Source organism: Peromyscus maniculatus, chromosome 13, assembly GCF_049852395.1.
Source record: "Peromyscus maniculatus bairdii isolate BWxNUB_F1_BW_parent chromosome 13, HU_Pman_BW_mat_3.1, whole genome shotgun sequence".
Classification (NCBI taxonomy): domain Eukaryota; kingdom Metazoa; phylum Chordata; class Mammalia; order Rodentia; family Cricetidae; genus Peromyscus; species Peromyscus maniculatus.
The window spans coordinates 15,944,156-15,962,248 of NC_134864.1; the positions used below are offsets into that span (position 1 = coordinate 15,944,156).

An 18,093-nucleotide genomic window follows, 5' to 3' on the forward strand; every position below is an offset into this window, starting at 1 on the left:
AAAGAATTCCCTTGCCTAGCCTCCTAAGTACTCCACAAGCATATATCAACTGTTATTGTTGTTGTTAAAGAATTTTTATGAAGACTACTTTTAAATCTGTGAGGTGATTCTAGCATCTGTCTTGTCTCCTATTGTGTATCACTCAACTGGAGATTTTCTGGTTTTGCTACCAGTGACTTTAAACCTGGAACCTTTGCATATTATACTGTGAGACTGTGGGTGGTATTTAAGCCTCTGATCTCATAGGGTTCTCTCTACTTCACTCCAGGAAGGTAAAGAAAGGGGCAAGTAGCAACCGACACACCCAGATTCTTCATTCAGCACCAAGGGGTGGAGGTTCGTGATTGCCACTACGGATGCCACATGGATAGAATCGTTTGGTTCCTGTTCCCTGACCTATTCATGCTAGCACCACTGGGTTCACGGTACCAACTCCACGGGGAAGAGGAGGATATACGGATGCCAGATGGTATGGATGTATGGATGGTATGGACTTCCCATGTGTCTGCGCCTGCTGCTGTAAAGGGAGGGACACTTTCTGTTCCCCCACTCAACCTCCTCTGACACTATCCAGGTTGTGGGGTGTTTGAGCTCTCACGTCCAGCACCCCTGCTTGACCTCTGATCATATGGGTCAAGCGAAACTTTTAAAAACTAATTGATCAATTGGAGTTTTGTTGTGGGTAGACTGGTTATTTTTGGAATGTTACTATGTTGCTAGTATGTTCGTCACCTTGCCCTATGACTAGAGAGAATGGGACTTTGTGGGTAATTTCTTGCTGCACCCACTGATATTTCTAGGTCATTATCTTACCTGACATCACTTCTGTGGTGTGTGATACATAAAGAAAACCCTGGGAATCAATAACTCCAACTTTAAGGCAGGCTTCAGTATCCTTAGCTGGTGTCCCTTTATCTACCTAACAGGTTTCTTATATTTAATATATAATGCCCAGGATTTGGTGTTATATTTTGTTGGAGGGCTAGCAAAAGGCCCATCTACTTCATCTTCCCTGACACATCTCTTCTTTTAGCTTTAACCACACTGAAGAGAAAACTGGTTTAATGATAGTTTTTTAGATAAGGATATACTATAACATCATTTTATAGTTTATTTTTTATTTATTATCATGTTCAGAGGTTTTTACGTGTCCATTCCTATTGAGCTTCATTCTTCTTAACATACACCCAACATCTCATTAAACAAAATGTCATTATTTCTTTAGTCAGGGTCCTATTAATAAACTTTATCTTTCACAATGATGTTGCAATGAATAGCATTGCATATATTATTTCACTGCACTTATTTCAGTAGAAAAATTACCAAATACTAAACTCAACTACTGTATTTCACAATACAGAAATCAGAAGTACAAGGTGTTCCTTTGGGGTCCACTAAATTTACTTTCTTTATTACAATAAACTGTAAGTTCCAAGGCCACTGTTTCCCTCTCACTGTCTGCGGGTCTTTGCCTGAGGGAGGAATTCTTTAGTTCTATTATAGCTCAGGGAACCTGAGTTGGTGTGGCCTGCAGACAAGTTGGTGCCTGCCAGTCTTAGTGTCTGTCAAGTTTTTGTGCACATTAATCAATGCCTGTATTTGATGTTTTGTGTGTATGTGCTGAGTTCCAGAGGAGAAGTTTAGAGGAGCATACTTACTTAAAAAAAACAACAACAACAACAAAAATCTTTTCCTAGAGAAAAAAAACCTGTAGGTCAACAAAAATATACAAACACAGCTTTCTTGACTCATTTGAAATGTCTTCAGAATTAATTTCTTTCTATTCTTTAATGTTAACAAAATCAAGCAAGACTTCTTAGGCATATTCTCTAGCAACATTTTAAGAAGGGACAGCAGTTTGTATACATCTTAATTAAGAACCACTAATAATGATGATGTTTCTTTGCTGATTTTACTTCTGTGATGGGAATATTATGACCATCAGGCCCCATGGAAGGCAGTTTCAGAGATTTCTCCTCAGTTGAACACGGGACTAAATTGTGAAAGTTGATGCATCAGTTGTTTGAAATTCTAAGCCTAATTTTCCCACATAAACATATCCTCAGAGAATCACAGAGAAAATTATGGACTATTATGAAACCAAGTTATAAATGAATAATTACTTATCTGCCTATTTAGTTGGCTTTAAATTCCTGGGATGGGAGCAAGACTATATCTTTTCTCTTTCTATGCCCTAGTATGTAACACAGATCTGGTACATAGTATGTCTTCAATGAGTCAGAATGGGAGCAGGTGTAAAGATTCTTAGTGCTCTCTGAAGATTCCTTTTCATGAAGGTAGATTCATTACTATAACCTCTTTCTAGCTTCCCAAAGAAGAGAATTCTGTTGGGTCTGTTCTATTTGATTGGTCTCCCATCTTCTTGAGGATGGGGTACCTGCAAAAGAGCAGGGATTCTTTTTTTTTAATATTTTATTTTATAATTACCTTAATTTCACATATCAGCCACATATTCCCCCATCCTCCCTCCTCCCACCCCCAGCCCTCCCCTCCCAATCCACCCCCCATTCCCACCTCCTCCAAGGCAAGGTCTCCCCTGGGGAGTCAGCCCAGCCTGGTAGACTCAGCCAAGGCAGGTCCAGTCTCCTCCTCCCTTCACCAAGGCTGAGCAAAGTGTCCCAGCATAGGCCCCAGGCTCCAAAAAGCCAGCCCATGCGCCAAGGAATGGTTCTGATCCCACTGCCTCCCAAAGAGTTCAAGCTAATCAACTGTCTCACTTATCCAGAGGGCCTGCTCCAGTTCCATGGGGGCTCCTCAGCCATTGGTTCACAGTTCATGCATTTCCATTAGTTTGAGCCAGGGATTCTTAAATGCCCAATATCATCTATTATCAGCCTGAGATATGGGGCTGTTGGAATTGTATGCTAAATTATATTTTCCAGATCTGTAGAAACAACTGGCTCTATTTTGTCTTTGCCTTTGTCTTATTTACCAGTTGTTTGGAGTGCGGTAGTGAGAACTCTACTGCTGACCTCAGAATCACAGATGAAAGAATGGAGGCCAACAGAATAGAAGCTAATTAGCAAAATGCAAAGATTAGTTTCTGAGCACTTGTGATGTAAGGAACACACTCATAAGCACAGCTCAGAGGTTTCTGAAGCCGTTGGTGGTCAGCCTGAAGTCCCACAGCAAGCTGGGAAAGGATTTCTCTTGTAAGTCTTAGGCTTACAAGACTTTCATTTATTCTTGCTTCCTTTCCTCCTCTGTTTTCTATCCTCTTTTGATGATATAATTAAGAGTTAGATTTTCCTATGCAAACCGTGGAATTCTGTATTTTTTTCAAATCACAGGCTTCAATTATCTGACCTATCTTTTGCTTCTGCACACAGGAGGAGCCCTTTGGTCCTTAGTAGATGCCCCCTTATAAACCAACTCTTGGCAACCAGGCGTACTAGAGAGTGGTGGGACGCCCTGAAGTCCTGCTTAGAGGCTTGACCAATCTCCACCGTGGAAATGTCTTCTTCATGGCTGATTACAAACGACTGATGACTTAGGAACTGGCCTCTGAAAAAAGGAACACGAAGGTCCAATTTAAATAAAAGCTGCCTCCGGAAGGCCTTATTGGGGTCCTTTCGCCCCCTCTCTGTAAAAAGAAGTGGACACTGGCTACACACCTCCTAGAATGTGAGTCTCAGGGACCATCAGCATGGAGAAATACCACAGTCTATCCCAGTACCACGCGGAGAGTGTTTGGCAGTGAAAGAACACAGGATTCAGGATTCAGGGCAGCAGCTCTGGTGACACTGGACTCTACGGACATCCACGGATGAGTCTGGCTGAGAGGCAGCGGTAAAGAACGCTCAGTGCACACACTGGGGTAACAGAAGGGCACATACAAGCGCGAGCCATGCACTCTCAGATGGGAGCTGTCCCCCACATTTCCAGCCTCATACCTGACAGCTTTGGCCAGCAATTAACACAGATTCCACCTTAGCTCTTTCTGCCGTCCTTCTCCACATAGGCTGTGGCATTCTGTACCCTTTACTTCAATGACTGCATCAGTATTTTGAGACATTAGTTTATTTTTTTTCCCCACTTTGGGTTTATCTGTATGTGGCAGTAGATACAGGCCTTGCTCTCAGGGTAGTTCTTCTTACTCCCTTTAGTCGCCCAAAGCCTGTATTCTAGAAACTGAACAGTTTGCTGGCCAAGCAACTGGAGAGAGAGAATGAAGAGAACGGCCTTTCCTGAGAAAGATTTTCCTATGTCTAGACAGAAGGGCAAGGGAACAGTAGGAAATCTTGAGATGCTGCGACTTGAGGCCCACCTTTAAGGATGCCACAAGGTCCTAAACGTGGATGACTGAGGATACGGGATGCTCTGTAGCATGGCTGCAGATCTGAATATTGCTGTGGCTTTAAGTCGTGAAGAGAGGAAGAGAGCCAGGCATGGTGGCACACATCTCAACCCTTGAGAGGCAGGGACAGGAGGATCTCCGTGAGTTCTAGGGCAGCCTGGTCTACACAATGCATTCCAGGCCGGCTGGGACTAAATAGAGAGACCCTGTCTCAAAAAACAAACAAACAAACAAACAAACAAACAAACAACAAACAAAGAGTGGAAAGACCTGAAAAGAGGGTTCATACGTTTAAGTCAGGGCCATGCCATCTATGGCCATGCACACTGCAAAACATGGCTGTAAGTGGCAGTTCTGGAAAGAACAAGGGGAACGCGTGATAGATAGATTTGATAGCCTAAAGGACACCTGTGGGTATCAGGGTAGGAGGAGAAGAGGCTCTGTGGTACATTTCCCTTATCTCTGTAGGACAAATCCTAAAAGGTCTTATTAATGAAAATAAACCCAGAGCCAGGTATTGGGGTGAATGCTGAAAGATCAGAGAGACAGAATAGGCCACAGCTAACCTCACCTCGCCAACTTCTCAGCTGATCCTGTTTCCTCATACTGGAAGCCTCTGAGTCCTCATCTGAATGGATCTCAGCTGAACTGCTGCTAAAAGCCTAAAAGTTTAACCAGGCTCTAGTTCCTTGTCCTCACGTCTTAGATCCCTTTCTGCTTCCTGCCATCACTTCCTGGGATTAAAGGCGTGTGTCACCATGCCTGTCTGTTTCCAGTGTGGCTTTGAACTCACAGAGATCCAGAGAGATCTCTGCCTTCGGAATGCTAGGATTAAAGGTGTGTGTGTGTGCCGCCATTTTCTGGCCTCTATGTCTAGTGGCTGTTCTGTTCTCTGGCCCCCGATAAGTTTGTTAGGGTGCACAATATATTGGGGAACACAATATCACCACATCTCTCCTAGCCATAGATGCCTCCTTGGCAGTTACCTTTTATTCCCATGGAGGCTGCTTATGCCATGTGACCCCCACAGCAGCCTCTGCTTGTATTTTCCAGGTAGGGGCTGTGGTTACTAGTCTCTCAGTCCCTTCCCTTTGGGAGACCGCTGCTTAGCCTCTGAGACCTTCACTGCATTCAATCACTGTGTTGGTGGACATGGACACGGGCTACACTTTCTGACCCCAGCCTGCTGCGATAGTTATTAACAAGGTGATGTATTCCTTGCATAGCTACATTGTAGTTTCAGTTTTAGATCGCTGTGCTTTTTTTTTTTTTTTTTTTTATCAAATCCTCTTACCCTGTTCTTTCAAGATGGTTGTTTGCTAAGCGGCAATCCATCAAATGGATAATTCTTCCGAGACAAGTGACATTTGAGAAGTGGATTTGGGGGGAAGGAAGAACATCTTTAGGCCAAGATATAACCACAAAGGTGGCATCTGGGATGGAGTACCTGAGCCCCAGTTTCTGAAAGGCCGTTCAGAATACAAGTTCAATTCGACAACTGGGACGAGTCCTTTTAAAGAATGTCCTTTTTTTTTTTTTTCTTTCTCTCTCTTTTTTCTTCATGCATTGAACTGAACCGCTCTTCATGGAACACACAGTAAGCTTTGCAAAGTGCCTCCACATTGTTTTCGTCTTTCATAGGCCCACAGCCACAGTCCTCAAAGGCCCCACGTAATCTAATTTAGGCATAAGCCTCAGGAACCGCACATAAAGCTGTTGTCAGTAAGGCCTGCCTGGTGAATAGGCAACATAACCCTCGCAGACCTCATATAAAGCTATTGTCAGCCACAGATGCCTGGTGAATAGGTGTTCTTTGTGACGCTCTAGAAGTAACCTAACTTTTGGTTGTGGTACAGAATCCCGGAGACTGGAACACCAGGCACCAACCACCTAGCAAGGGACCCAGTTAGCGATAATGCTCTCTCATGGAGCTAGCCTTGAGCCCAGTGAACTGAGAGGCCAGTCTGGGTTTTATTGCTCCTGGCCAAAGAACATTGCTAAATTTTCAGAACAAAGGCCAAGTTACAAGGTGTTCTCCCGAAAAGATTATGAGTTCAGACAGGACAAAATGGGATTAAGCTTCTTAAAATAAAACATAATGTTTTGAGGTCGTTTTAGAAGAATGAGCATCGTAACAATAACACTACTGTGACAGATTCAAATCTGAAATGACTTCCAGTGCGGCCTCCTAAGATACTCAGGAGAAGAAAACAAAAAACCCAACAAATGAAAAAAATGTTAAAAACTCTGATCGCTTGTGCATTCAATACCTGTACGATGCACTAGGATCTGTATTCTGAGAAGTTACATGCATACCACTTTGGGGGAGAGTAACTATTATTTTGAAAACATTCACGGACCTGACCTTTTCCTTCTGTTTTCTGACACTTACTCAGAGCACATGAGAGGCAATCCAGTAAGTATCCTTCAGTTACAGAGAAACCAGAGGCCATCTCTTGGACCCAGAGTGTTTATATTTATTAATATTGTTGGGGATATATATAGACTCTGGGATAAAAATGACTTGCTTAAGTTTGGATTAGTCTAGACGAAATTTATGGTTCCTTATTGTTCAGATAAAGCACCCTTTCAAAGGCCACACAAGACTGGAACCTTAATTTACATTTGGAAACGCATAAGCAGCTCGGCCCTCTATTAAGTCTGTGACTTTAAGACAGTTCCTTACCTTTTCTTTATCTTCAAAATGCTGATTAGAAGAACTGCTAAGAGATGTAATCTTGGAAATGTGTGTCAAAAGGTTTGGCACCTAGAGCTAAATACATATCAGCAAATATTTGTGTGCTGCATTTAACCACCCTGACAGGAGAGGGGCACATGAATAGAGAAAAGATCATCTTGTTGGGAATGGCTTGTCCCTCCTGCAAACCCAGAGCTCTGGAGACTAAAGCAGGAAGGTTCTCAGGAGCTTGAACCCAGCTAGGCTACAGAGAGAGACCCTGTCAAGAAAGAAAAGGGAAGGAAGGGAGGAAGGAAGAAAGGAAAGGAGAAAAGAAACACATGACTCAGAATCTGAATTTGGCCTTCACCCTGACCCCATATTTATTTATTTTTTCCTTTTTTTTTTTAGAATTACAGTATAATTTGTAACTTCACGGGCTTCTGCTCTCCTCAACTTCTGCTCAGCAGAAACTCACAAATGACAGCCATGCCCACACAGCTTTAAGCACACCGCTCTATGGGAACCGTCCGCATTCCCAGGCCTGCCAGCAGCGGCGGCTCCTGGGCGGCGGGAGCGCGGGGTTTTCGTCTGGGAGAGGTGGCATCACGCCGCCTCGCGTCCGCGCCACCGCCTCCCCTTCTGCGCTCTCCTGCCGGCCGCCCAGCGCCTTCTCCCGCCGCCCGCCCTTCCCGAGCGAGCGTGCGAGCGAGCCTGGCGCAGGAGGCGGGCTCTGCGCTTTACCGGCCTCGCCTCCGCAGCCGGAGGGAGGGAGGAGGCGGGAAGGCGGGCGGGGGCGGGGGAGGAGGCGGGACTACGCCGGGCCGTAGCTGGCGCCGAGCGCGGTGGGAGAGCAGCGGGTACCCGGCTGGCTTGGCTGGCGGCCTCTGCCCGCACCTCGGCGCCGCAGCCCCGCGTCTCTCCCGCCCTTGGCTTCGGGTCTGCGGCCGCCGGCATCCAGGAGCCGGCGGAACCCTGGACTGCTGGTACGTTGCCCGGGGACCGCCACTCCTTCTGCAACCTTTTGTGCTGCAGAGGTTGGCGGCGGTGATGGGTGGGGTACGCGCGTGAGGGTGGGTGCCCCAGTCAAGCGAGCCACTGTGCCAGTCCCAGGCACGGCGCCGCCCCTTCCTCCTCGCCTCGTGTCCGGGCTGGGCGAGCGGTGTGTGTGCAGCGCTGGGACGCCCCGGCCCGGTGCCGGCCTCCTCGGTGGCTGCTGGCATTGCAACCTCGGTGGCAGCCGGCTTCGAGGGGGCCCCGGTCCCTGAGCCCCAGGGCGGATGGATGGCTGGGGTCTGGAGACATGGGGTGGGGCCCGCGCGGGGTGCGAGAGCCCGCAGTTTCCTGGCTCAGGGGTGGGGCCGGCAACGCCGGGAGTGTGCAGCGCGTGTGAGTGTGCGGGGGCGTGCGTCCCCGAGTGCGCGCGGCGGGCGGGCGGGCGGGCGAGCGAGCGGCCGTGCAGGCGTGCGCTCGCCGCCGCCGCGCGGTGGTGCGGGGACTCTGCGACCCGGAGCGGCGCTCCCGCGGGTGCGGAGGTGCGGAAGTCTGGGTGCGTTGGCGCGCCCCGGGCTCGGCGGCTCGCCGTGCCCCGCAGCGCGAGGCGACAGGCCCAGGGAGGCCCATTGAGAAGGAGCTCTTGCCCGGCCTGCCGCGCCTCTGTCCCCAACGGTGTGCGGGCTACGACTGCGGGGACCCGATAGCGCCTGGCGAGAGCCCAGACGACCTTATCTCGGCCGCCCCGTGCGCTAGCGCTGCACCCTGCGGGCGAGGCCGAGGCCGGTGTAGCCGTGGGGGACCGACGGGCCCTCCCGGTGGTGGCCACAGAGGAGCGTCTGTGGACTGTGGATTGCGGCTCGGTGCTGGCCCGAAACTACCGCGGCAGATGTCTCGGGCACCGCCGCCCTCGCCCCACCTGTCGCGGGTGGACTTTGGGGCGGGTGGGAAGCGTAGGAAAGGGCGTCTGGGGGGCGGGCGGCGGGCAGACCTTGAGAAGCGGCCCATTGTGAAGCTGCCAAAGTCGCTCTAGTGGTGGAATCTGCAAATCTCGGCCAGAAAGGAGCCCGGTTCGCGAAGGGGACGACGGCCGCGTGCTTCCTACCCTGGCAAGTGTCTGCCTGGCTGGAGACTCCCGGGCTCCGCGCCCACGCCGCTGGGCTCCGGGTGGGCTGCCGATCTCTGCAGAATCAGGATTTTGTGTGTGTGTGTGTGTGTGTGTGTGTGTGTGTGTGTGTGTGTTGTACGCGCGTGTGCCAGGTTGGGAGACACGGGGAATCCTGGAGCGCTGAACTTTTTATCCTTGGAAGAGGAGTTAGACTGGAAACAGCAACATTGTACATTGTTAACTGCTCCTAGCCGGGAGAGCAGATGCCGCAGAAGATCTCTCGGAGGTTTCTAAACTTTGTTTTACGTTGTTTTTCCTCCCCACCCCCCCAACCCCCCAAAAAAAAAGTCACTCTGTAATTTAAGGTGGCGAAGTACTTTACAGGGTGCAACAAGGTAGACACTAGGGATTGAAAGCCACTCCTTCACAAAGTTCATTTTCGAAATTAGTTCAAAACACAGTTACTATCCAGGAAGCTTTGGGTCACACAGTGTGTGCTTAGGTTATTTTGATGAGTGGACATTCCGCTGATTTTTTTTTAATGGTACCTTGGATTATAAACAAAACAGACAGGATGAAATGTAAGCATTCATGAATGAGCACGGAGACCACTTAACTTTGGTAAGAACTGGTGCATAAATTCTGTTGTTGGTATGTTTATTTAATTGTAAGTGGGACAGTTAGCACCAAATCTCCCAGGGTGTTAGGGATACTCACTGACATTCCTACAGCCAATTAGCTTACATTATGTGGTCCGTGTTTTTGAAGAGTACCTTAACATTAAGTCTTAAAAAAGTAATTTGGTGTGATGAGAACAATAGTTACAAACACCTTTTAATTTTTTGTTTCCTGACTTGTAGCCTAGATTATTTTTCTCAATGAGTACCTAGTTTTCAGCTTTTCTTTGGGAAATGCATCACCTCCACCATAAACTTCTGTCCCTTTGTGGTTATGCTTCCAGAAGAGGGAGAGGTTTCTTGTCGAGACTTTGTGTAGACTTGTGGTTTCGGCTCCTGTCAGACATGTTTAGAGAGAAGCTGCATATGATGTAGCAGTGTGGGTTTGAGTTTAACTAGCAGAGAGGAAACAAAATGAATGCTGGTCCCTTTAAGGGAGTTGCTACACAGAGAACTGATTCTAGAAAGAGGAACACATTTATGTCTTACTGAACCAATTATGGGTTGCCCTACCATGCTGAGAAGGTTGATGGTTTGTTGGTTAAGGTCAAAGAAGGTCTTTAAAAAGTCACACTGTACTTAATAACTGCCTTTTCAAACCCTTAGTGATTTAATTTTACAAAAAGGAGAAAGATAAGAAGGTTGGAAGTGGTCTCCATGGTGAGAGCCCATGGCTTCAGCTCAGCGTTTTCTTTTCCACGCCCTGCTGTAACCTGAGCTCAACCATTTTATTTCTGTGCAGTGTTTTTCTACTTGAGGAATGTTTTGGTCCCTTATTTATTTATTTTAGAATAGTCTTTGAGAGCAGAAAATATTTTGATTACAAAGCATTTTCACTAGTTGAAATGGAATTTCCCCTGCTCCAGGGTCCCTCCTTAAAGTCCATACTTTCTTTCCACTCCGCTCTGTTTTTTTTTTTTCTCCTAAGAAATTCTATCCTTTCCCAGTACCATCTTTAATAATTAGTGAAATTTGTCAAAATTCATGGTGCCTCCAGATTTATATACATATATATGTATATGTAGTGTTAAAATTTGCCATTTTTTCCTTGTTATTTAGTTAGTGGATCTGGGTTGATGCCTGAAGTATAGCAATTTATAGATTTAAGAGTCAAGCATTTGTTTAGAACTGAACATTTCCACGTCAAGCTTTCCTTGTTTTGTGGAAAAAAGAGAGCTTTGGGGTTGCCCGTGTTGTTCAGATTTGCTGTTGCATGGATGAGGTTTGTATTTCCTCTGGCATGGTGTTAGACTTTGAAAACTTGCCCAGGTGTTTCTATGTACTCAAGAAACATTGTTGAGTGGCCCTATACGTCACTGAGTGAATGGCTGGGTGGTTATACCTCGCCAAGTCCACAAGTAGAAAGATTCCTTTTGCTTTATAAAACTCGTACCACTTTACTGCTTTATATTACTTTGGGATAGGGTAAGGATTTGTTTATCATCCGAGGATATCTGAAGGTTCAAGAGGTTTCTGCAGACAGTTATGCCAGGGCAGTAACTGAACCGAGAGGTTACTTTTTTGAAGGACTTTATTATATGAAGCGTGATGATAGGTACCACTTGCCAGCTCATGTTTGCAAACTTTTCTGCTTTTTGTGGAGTCTCCTGGCACTTGCTGTTGGATGTCTTCTCTCCTTCCTTACCTGTGGCTCCCCTGCCAGCCGCAGTTGGCTGCCCGTGGTGGTGTTTTAAGTTTCCTGTCCACATTGCTTTATGGAGGAATGTCATGGATCTTTCTGTTTGTTTCAGCTCTCGGCGTTGGAAACATTGTGTCTTCAAGCTTTAGCTTTATTGACTTTAGTCTGTCTTTCTATGCTCTCCCCCACCCCCCACCCCCCATCCCCGTCTTAAGAATCTGTAACTGTCTTTCCCATTCAAGATCTAAGCCTTCACATTCGAAGATAAAACCAGAATCATTTGTCGGTGTTAGGGATTTACAGATTTTTAAGGTATTCTAAAAATGGATGATTTTACTTGAAAGTTACATTTTTGGGTGCCTTTATTACCGTTTTTAATTTCTATTTTGGGAGACGGTAGTGAAACTTTACTATAATTTTGTAGTAGGTGGCCCTATAGGTAAGGTAGTCTTAAAGTAGGTATGTAGCTACTCTGCTGCATTGATTTTGTGTCTCTTTTTACTGTAGTACCTATCTATCCCTTCCTGGTGCCTGTGTCTAGCTGGTGCTCAGTTACACTCAAACAGCAATGTCAGGGGTGAAAGTGAGGACCGGGCAGATGCTTCTATACTTGGCTCACCTTGGGTCACTGCTGAGGGATCTGTTCTATTTTTGACTTGGCAGTGGCAAACCAAGGATCATCCGTCACTACACTTTGCTCATTATGAAATTAAAGATGCTTTCCTAGACTTCTTCATTAGCTCAGTGATGTTTGATAATTGCTTTAAGGTTCCTCTGCTTTTGAGACTGAGGGTTTGACCAGATCTTCGTATTGGTGCTAAAAAAAAAGTTTGAAAGTATGAATATTTTTCTAGGGCATCTAAATGTTTGAGAATATGCCACCAAATAACTGCCATAAATTCTGTGAAAGTTGAAATTTTAGATTTTTGAAATATATATATTCAGAATTAAGGCATTGTATAAGGCAGAAATAAAGCATTCAGATTTTTCTAATGTTTCCTTTTGCTTTTCAACCTAAGTTTCTAAGAGTCTATATCAGATTTTCTCACTTTGACTAGTGTAGCCCTGGCATCCAACTGTAGAATAGTCAGTAGCCTGCAAATCTTATTGGAGCTCTTTCCTGCCATACCATTTGGCTTGGTTAGGGTTACATGAGGCACCATGACCACTGCAACTTGGGGAGGGAAGGATTTATTTGGCTTACACTTCCACATCCTGGTCCATTCCTGAAGGAAGTTAGGACAGGAACTCAAGCAGTGCTGGAACCTGGAGGCAGGAAGTGATGCAGAGGCCTGGGAGGCATACTGCTTATTGGCTTGCTCCTCATGGCTTGTTCATCTTGCTACTTTTTTTTTTTTTTTTTATAGACCTCAGAACTACCAGCCCAGGAAGGGCACCAACCATAATGGGCTGTGTCCTCCCTCATCAATCACTAACTAAGGAAATGTCCTGCTGGTGTTTCTACAGACCAATAAAACTAACTAGCATATTACCTATATTTTAAAATATTCTCTCTCTCTCTCTCTCTCTCTCTCTCTCTCTCTCTCTCTCTCTCTCTTTCTCTCTCTCACGCTCTCTCTCTCTCTCTCTCTCTCACACACACACACACACACACACACACACACACACACACACGAGAGAGAGAGAGAGAGAGAGAGAGAGAGAGAGAGAGAGAGAGGAGAGAGGGAGGGAGGGAGGGAGGGAGGGAGGGAGGGAGGGAGGGAGGGAATGTGTTCTGGGGATTGAACTCAGATTGTCTCTGTCTTCACACTATAAAATCCCAACATTTAAAAAGTTCAAAGTCACCTTGGAACTAGTAATAAAACCGTTTTCCCCCAGTCATTTCACAAATGAGGTAATAAAACATTTATATGAAGTGCCTCCCGAAACACTTAGAGTGGGATTCCACCCACGGGAATTAATGGATATATGTTTTCATGAGCATGATTATCACGTGCAAAGCCGTGCTTACATACAAGTTTGAGGATGATCAAGTGGGCCATGGAACCAGGCTAGTTGGTGTGCGGATTCCTGCACTGCTCTCAGGTAGTAGTATTTAACTGAGTACTTCAAAGTGGGATAAATAGTTTTTTCTTCCAGGAGCAAAGATTATATCGCATAAATGATATCTTTTGACATATAAAAGACGAAAAATGTTTTCTTTTTATTATCATTCCCCATTTCAGATCTATTTATTTGATATATCAGTGTAAATTTTCTAACAATTTTCTGTAACTTCTTTGGGGGATAACTATATGAAGCAAATATTTTTATCATCAGTAAGTAGGTTTTTGTTAAGACCGCAGGCCTCATTGGTGAGGGAGGTTCAAGTCCTAATTGTGCAGATTGCTTGTTTGCTAAAGGTGTACGTAGTTGGTGGGAAAATACATTAAATAGACCATGTCTGATCTCCACATTAAAAGGTGTTCTAGTGGCTGGTAGCATCAGGGTTCTTAACATGATGATCTTACTATATTAGTTATTTCTGGTTATTAAGCAAAATACCTTGGATTCAGTAAGTTATCCATTTCCTTTGGCAGAAACTCCCGTATTCTTGGAGGAAAATCACAAACCAGCAGCTCTTGGCCTGTCCTCTCTGCTGTTTGTCTTTAGTCTGAGAACGTGTTATGTAGCACATGGCTGTGTCTCCAGGCTCCGCACACCTATGTAGATAAAATGAGTCCTCTCCACTCTTAGAGCACCTGCCCACCTTATGTTGACTACAGCATTGAAAACCTATGAGGATCTGTACAGGTTGAAAAGGACTTTGAGGCGGGGTGGTCTTTGTTTTGTTTCAGTTTTTATCTTAACAAGTTAATCCAATTAACTGGGGAAGCAGGGGATAAAGATAGAGTCTTTTAATTCCCTTGGTAAGAGGGGGATGACGCTGAAGAGACGTTAGAGACCTTGAGTAGGTTGCGTGGTCTGTCTTATTAAAAGTGTCTTCTGAGTTGAGGAGGTGCTTCGATGGGTAAAATGCCTATTGCTGAAGACTGACAACCTGCGTGTGTTCCCTAGCATCTACATAAAAGCTAGACATGGCAGTGCACTTTTAAAACCCCAGTTCTTGGCAGAGACAGGAGGATCCCAGTGACTCCTTGGTCAGTAGCCAAGCTAAATTGATGATCTGTCAATTTAGTTAGAGACTCCATCTCAACAAAAAAAGTCAGGACTTGGGGGTATGGCTCAGTGGCAGAGTTCTTGCCTATGAGGTACAAGGTCCTGGGTTTACTCCCCAGTACCCAAATAAAAGAGGTGAATAGAAGAAGGAGAAGGAGAAGGAGAAGACAGTCCCTGGTGTTGACTTCTGGCTTCCACATGTGTATATATGGTTGGGTGCACACACACACACACACACACACACACACACACACACACACACACACACCTCTTTCAAGAGCCTTCCAGTCATTTGCCTCAAGCAGTCTAACCAAGGATATTTTTATTGTTGCTATTTTAGAATTCAAATGAGTAGACACCGAAATTAATTGCATAATAATAAGGTCACACATCTGTAAAGGGCTTGCAGCATGCAAAACACACTCATCTACCTGAGTTCCCTCGGGCCACATCGCCTGTGTTAGGGAGGGACAGTGGCATGACTGGCCTCAGTTTAGAGACTGCTGTTCGTGCAAGGTCAGGTTTTTGTGTGTGCCTCAACATTACTTTCTGCCCCACCCCCACCCTGTCTCCCCCCTCCCCCTTACAGTCTTTTGAACACACCAGTAGGAATAGAATGCATGGTAAAACCATCATTTAGGCCTTCAAATTTTCATGTGTTTTTTATTTAGCCTGGTTAAATACTCTTAGTTTCTAGGTAGAGTGTACACGACACAACACAGAGAGCAAGAGCAATAAGATGTTTTGAAGATTCGTTTAGCCAAACTAACTCAAAACCAGCTTTTAATTGAATTCCTTAGTTACTGTGTCCCCTATAACCCGTATCCAGCATTAGTACCTCCTGTGACTTTCATTCTGTTTTGCAGTTAGAATTAGTATAATTGCTTTATAAATTGCGTTACTCATTAAATCACAGGCTTATTTTTGTGTCTCATGTTTAGTATCTGGAGTAGAACAGAAAAATTATTATGCCTGTGCTCCCTTGGGACTCCTTGGAAATTGCACAGTGACATCATCTGGGATTTAGTCTGGTAAGTTATATTTTGTTGTTTCTGTTTGTTGACCGTTATATGAACAAAACGTCATAGTGTGTTCAAGATTACATAGATGAACATGTGAAAATGATGTCCGTGTATTGTTACAGTCGTGTGTGCCACAGTCCTAAGATTCTAATGATTGGAATTGAGGTTATGATTGCAGCCTGCTAAAATTATTTGAAATGCTTAGTGCTTTCATAGGTTTTTCTTTTTCTGAAGTTCCTAGAGGATGTAGGAGTTCTTAGGGAATAGTATTTGAGAATATATGATAGAAATAGTTGCTCAAATTTGTGAGATAATTCTAACAAAAATTATCCCCCAAAACTGCTGAAGTAATCCTCAGTACGTTCTCGTTATGTATTTTCATAAATATAGTGGCCGAAGGAGAATGATTTGCACACAGTTGTAATTTGCTGCACAGGTGACCCATCTCTATTTGTATCATGCTATGAATTCCAACTTAAAAGTGTGCAACACTTTGGCATCTTTTACTTGTCCCCTTCCCCATGCCTGTGTTTATGCTCACATAGTTGTTTGTGTGGCTTTGATGGGGAATAATTAAAGATAGCCTTATGGCTCTTTAGTGTTTTCAGAACTATATTAATGTGAGTGGCTGCTCGTTGAGTCCTTGTAGGTTCTTGCTTTGACTTAGAGGTCATTGTCTTTGGAGAAGGCAGTTTCATACTCAGTGATCTCTGAGTGGTCAGGAACTGGAGAACCATTTAAAAGGATAATGGGGGAATGTGCTGCTGTTAAGTAGATGCATCATATCTCATTCATCGGATGCACAATAAAGATTTTGTTTTTAATTTTGTGTAAATGTTTGTGTCTCTATGGGGGTTTGTACTTGGGAGTGGCTCTCAGAGGCCAGGAGAGTGCATTGAATCCCCTGGAGTTGGAGATAAAGGTAGTTGTGAGCGATCCACCATAGGTAGTGGGAACAAACTTGGGTCCTCTTCAGGAGCTGTACATTCTTGTACCTGACGAGATATCTCTCCAGCTTCCAAGATGCACTTTAAAAAAAAAAACTAAAAACACCACTAAAGTATCTATTCTTTGGGAAGAGTAGTAGTTCAGAAACTCATAGTACGTTTCAGAAGAATACAGTCACTAACCCACCCAGCTAAAGTAAACTAGAAGAAATGCGCAGGAGGCCATATGTTTGCATGGCGCTCTGTGTTTCTCTGTATGTGTACAAGTGTACCTTTGTACCGTTTTTATGTGCACTGTTTGTATTTCTTAATCAAGTAGCAATCTGGAAGAGCTATAAAAGGTGAAGTGATTCAGCTCAGGAGGTGTGCTCACTGAAGGTGACCAGACACGTACAGTATAACCATTGACTTTTCCTTTTGTCTCTGAGACTCTGTAGCCAAGACATTGTAATGTTTTGGAGGATCATGTAAAACTTGGCAATACATTACCAAAACCTCTTTCTGTTAGTGGCAGGTTTATTGAAGGATAATTTGCCCATAATAAAATTTGTGTGAGTGTGGTTTGGAAAGTTTCCTTTGTAGTGTGTGTCTTCTCCCCATCCTAAGTTTTAACAGTCATTGATTAGTTTCTGGCCTAATAATTTGCATTTTCCAGAATGCCGCATACATGAAATCAGGTGGTGTATGGCTTTTCCGTCAACTTCTTCCACTTGTTGCGTTCCTAGTTTTCAGTGTTCGTCGATGAATGGTATTCCACTGTGTGCATGCCTCACACTTTGTTTCTTGAAGTAATGTTTGGACTCTTGCCAGGTTTTGATAATTATGAATGATGTGGTTATAAATATTGATGTTCATGTCTTAGTGCGTACATTTATTTTCACGTTTTCCATAGGTAAGTACCTAAGCGTGAGGTAGTTGAATTATTTTGCAGGCATTTAAAGTGAATGCCTTTATAAGCAATGCTAAACTGTTAGTCAGCGTACCCTTAAGGAACTAATATACCAAACTGCATTCAGATGAACTCAAATCCCATTCAGCATAGATGGATTTCATTTTTATATCCAATTTTAGCAAGTTTGATTAGCAGATATTTTCAGCCTTCAGTAGATTATAAGGAGTAAATTTGAAGGCCTTAGGGATGGTAACTGTAAGCAGACAAATTATGTCTCCCTGAGTGACTTAAAAGGGGCAGAGAGTGGAATTCTTCTGGCACGTATAGTCTGGCAAGTTCTGAAACCTTTATGTATACTAAAATTGCCTGGTGGTTTGGTTGCTGTTCATTTGTTTTTAAACTATTTTTAAAAGAGATTTATTTCTATTTTATGTGTCTGTGTGTTGTACCTGCATGTACATATGTTCACCATATGCATGCCTAGAGAGCCCTCGGAGCCAAAGGCAGGCATCTGATCCCCTGCAACTGGAGTTGAAGAGGGTTGTGGTGAGATCAGAACCCAGGCTGTTCTCAGCTTCCGGGTGCTTGCTCTTCTCTATTCCAGCAGTAGAGGTAAAGCTGTCAAACTCCCAAGATTCACTAGACTCTTGGTCATGCTTAAGCGTCTTCATGCGCCGAAGAACGGCTCTGTTCTGCACTG

General features: G+C 44.6%; 2 protein-coding genes across 6 annotated transcripts in view; both read left to right on the plus strand.

The window, feature by feature from the left end:
* The window catches only part of Ppip5k2 (diphosphoinositol pentakisphosphate kinase 2), a 99,326-nt gene extending 98,923 nt beyond the window's left edge, over positions 1–403 (plus strand). The window contains exon 29 of the mRNA XM_076549717.1: positions 269–403. The gene's annotated coding sequence lies outside the window, so the exon portion shown is untranslated. The remainder of the gene's footprint in view (positions 1–268) is intronic.
* A 44-nt stretch (positions 404–447) lies between these two features.
* Positions 448–18,093, plus strand: part of Macir (macrophage immunometabolism regulator) — a 28,148-nt gene continuing 10,502 nt past the window's right edge. The window contains exons 1-2 of one of the 5 annotated variants that reach the window (XM_076549742.1): positions 448–469; positions 15,474–15,563. The gene's annotated coding sequence lies outside the window, so the exon portion shown is untranslated. Of the gene's footprint in view, positions 470–7,840; positions 7,982–9,039; positions 9,098–9,358; positions 9,383–15,473; positions 15,564–18,093 lie in introns of those variants that run through there. The other 4 variants (XM_006985728.4, XM_006985729.4, XM_042259937.2 and 1 more) reach the window with 4 other exon arrangements.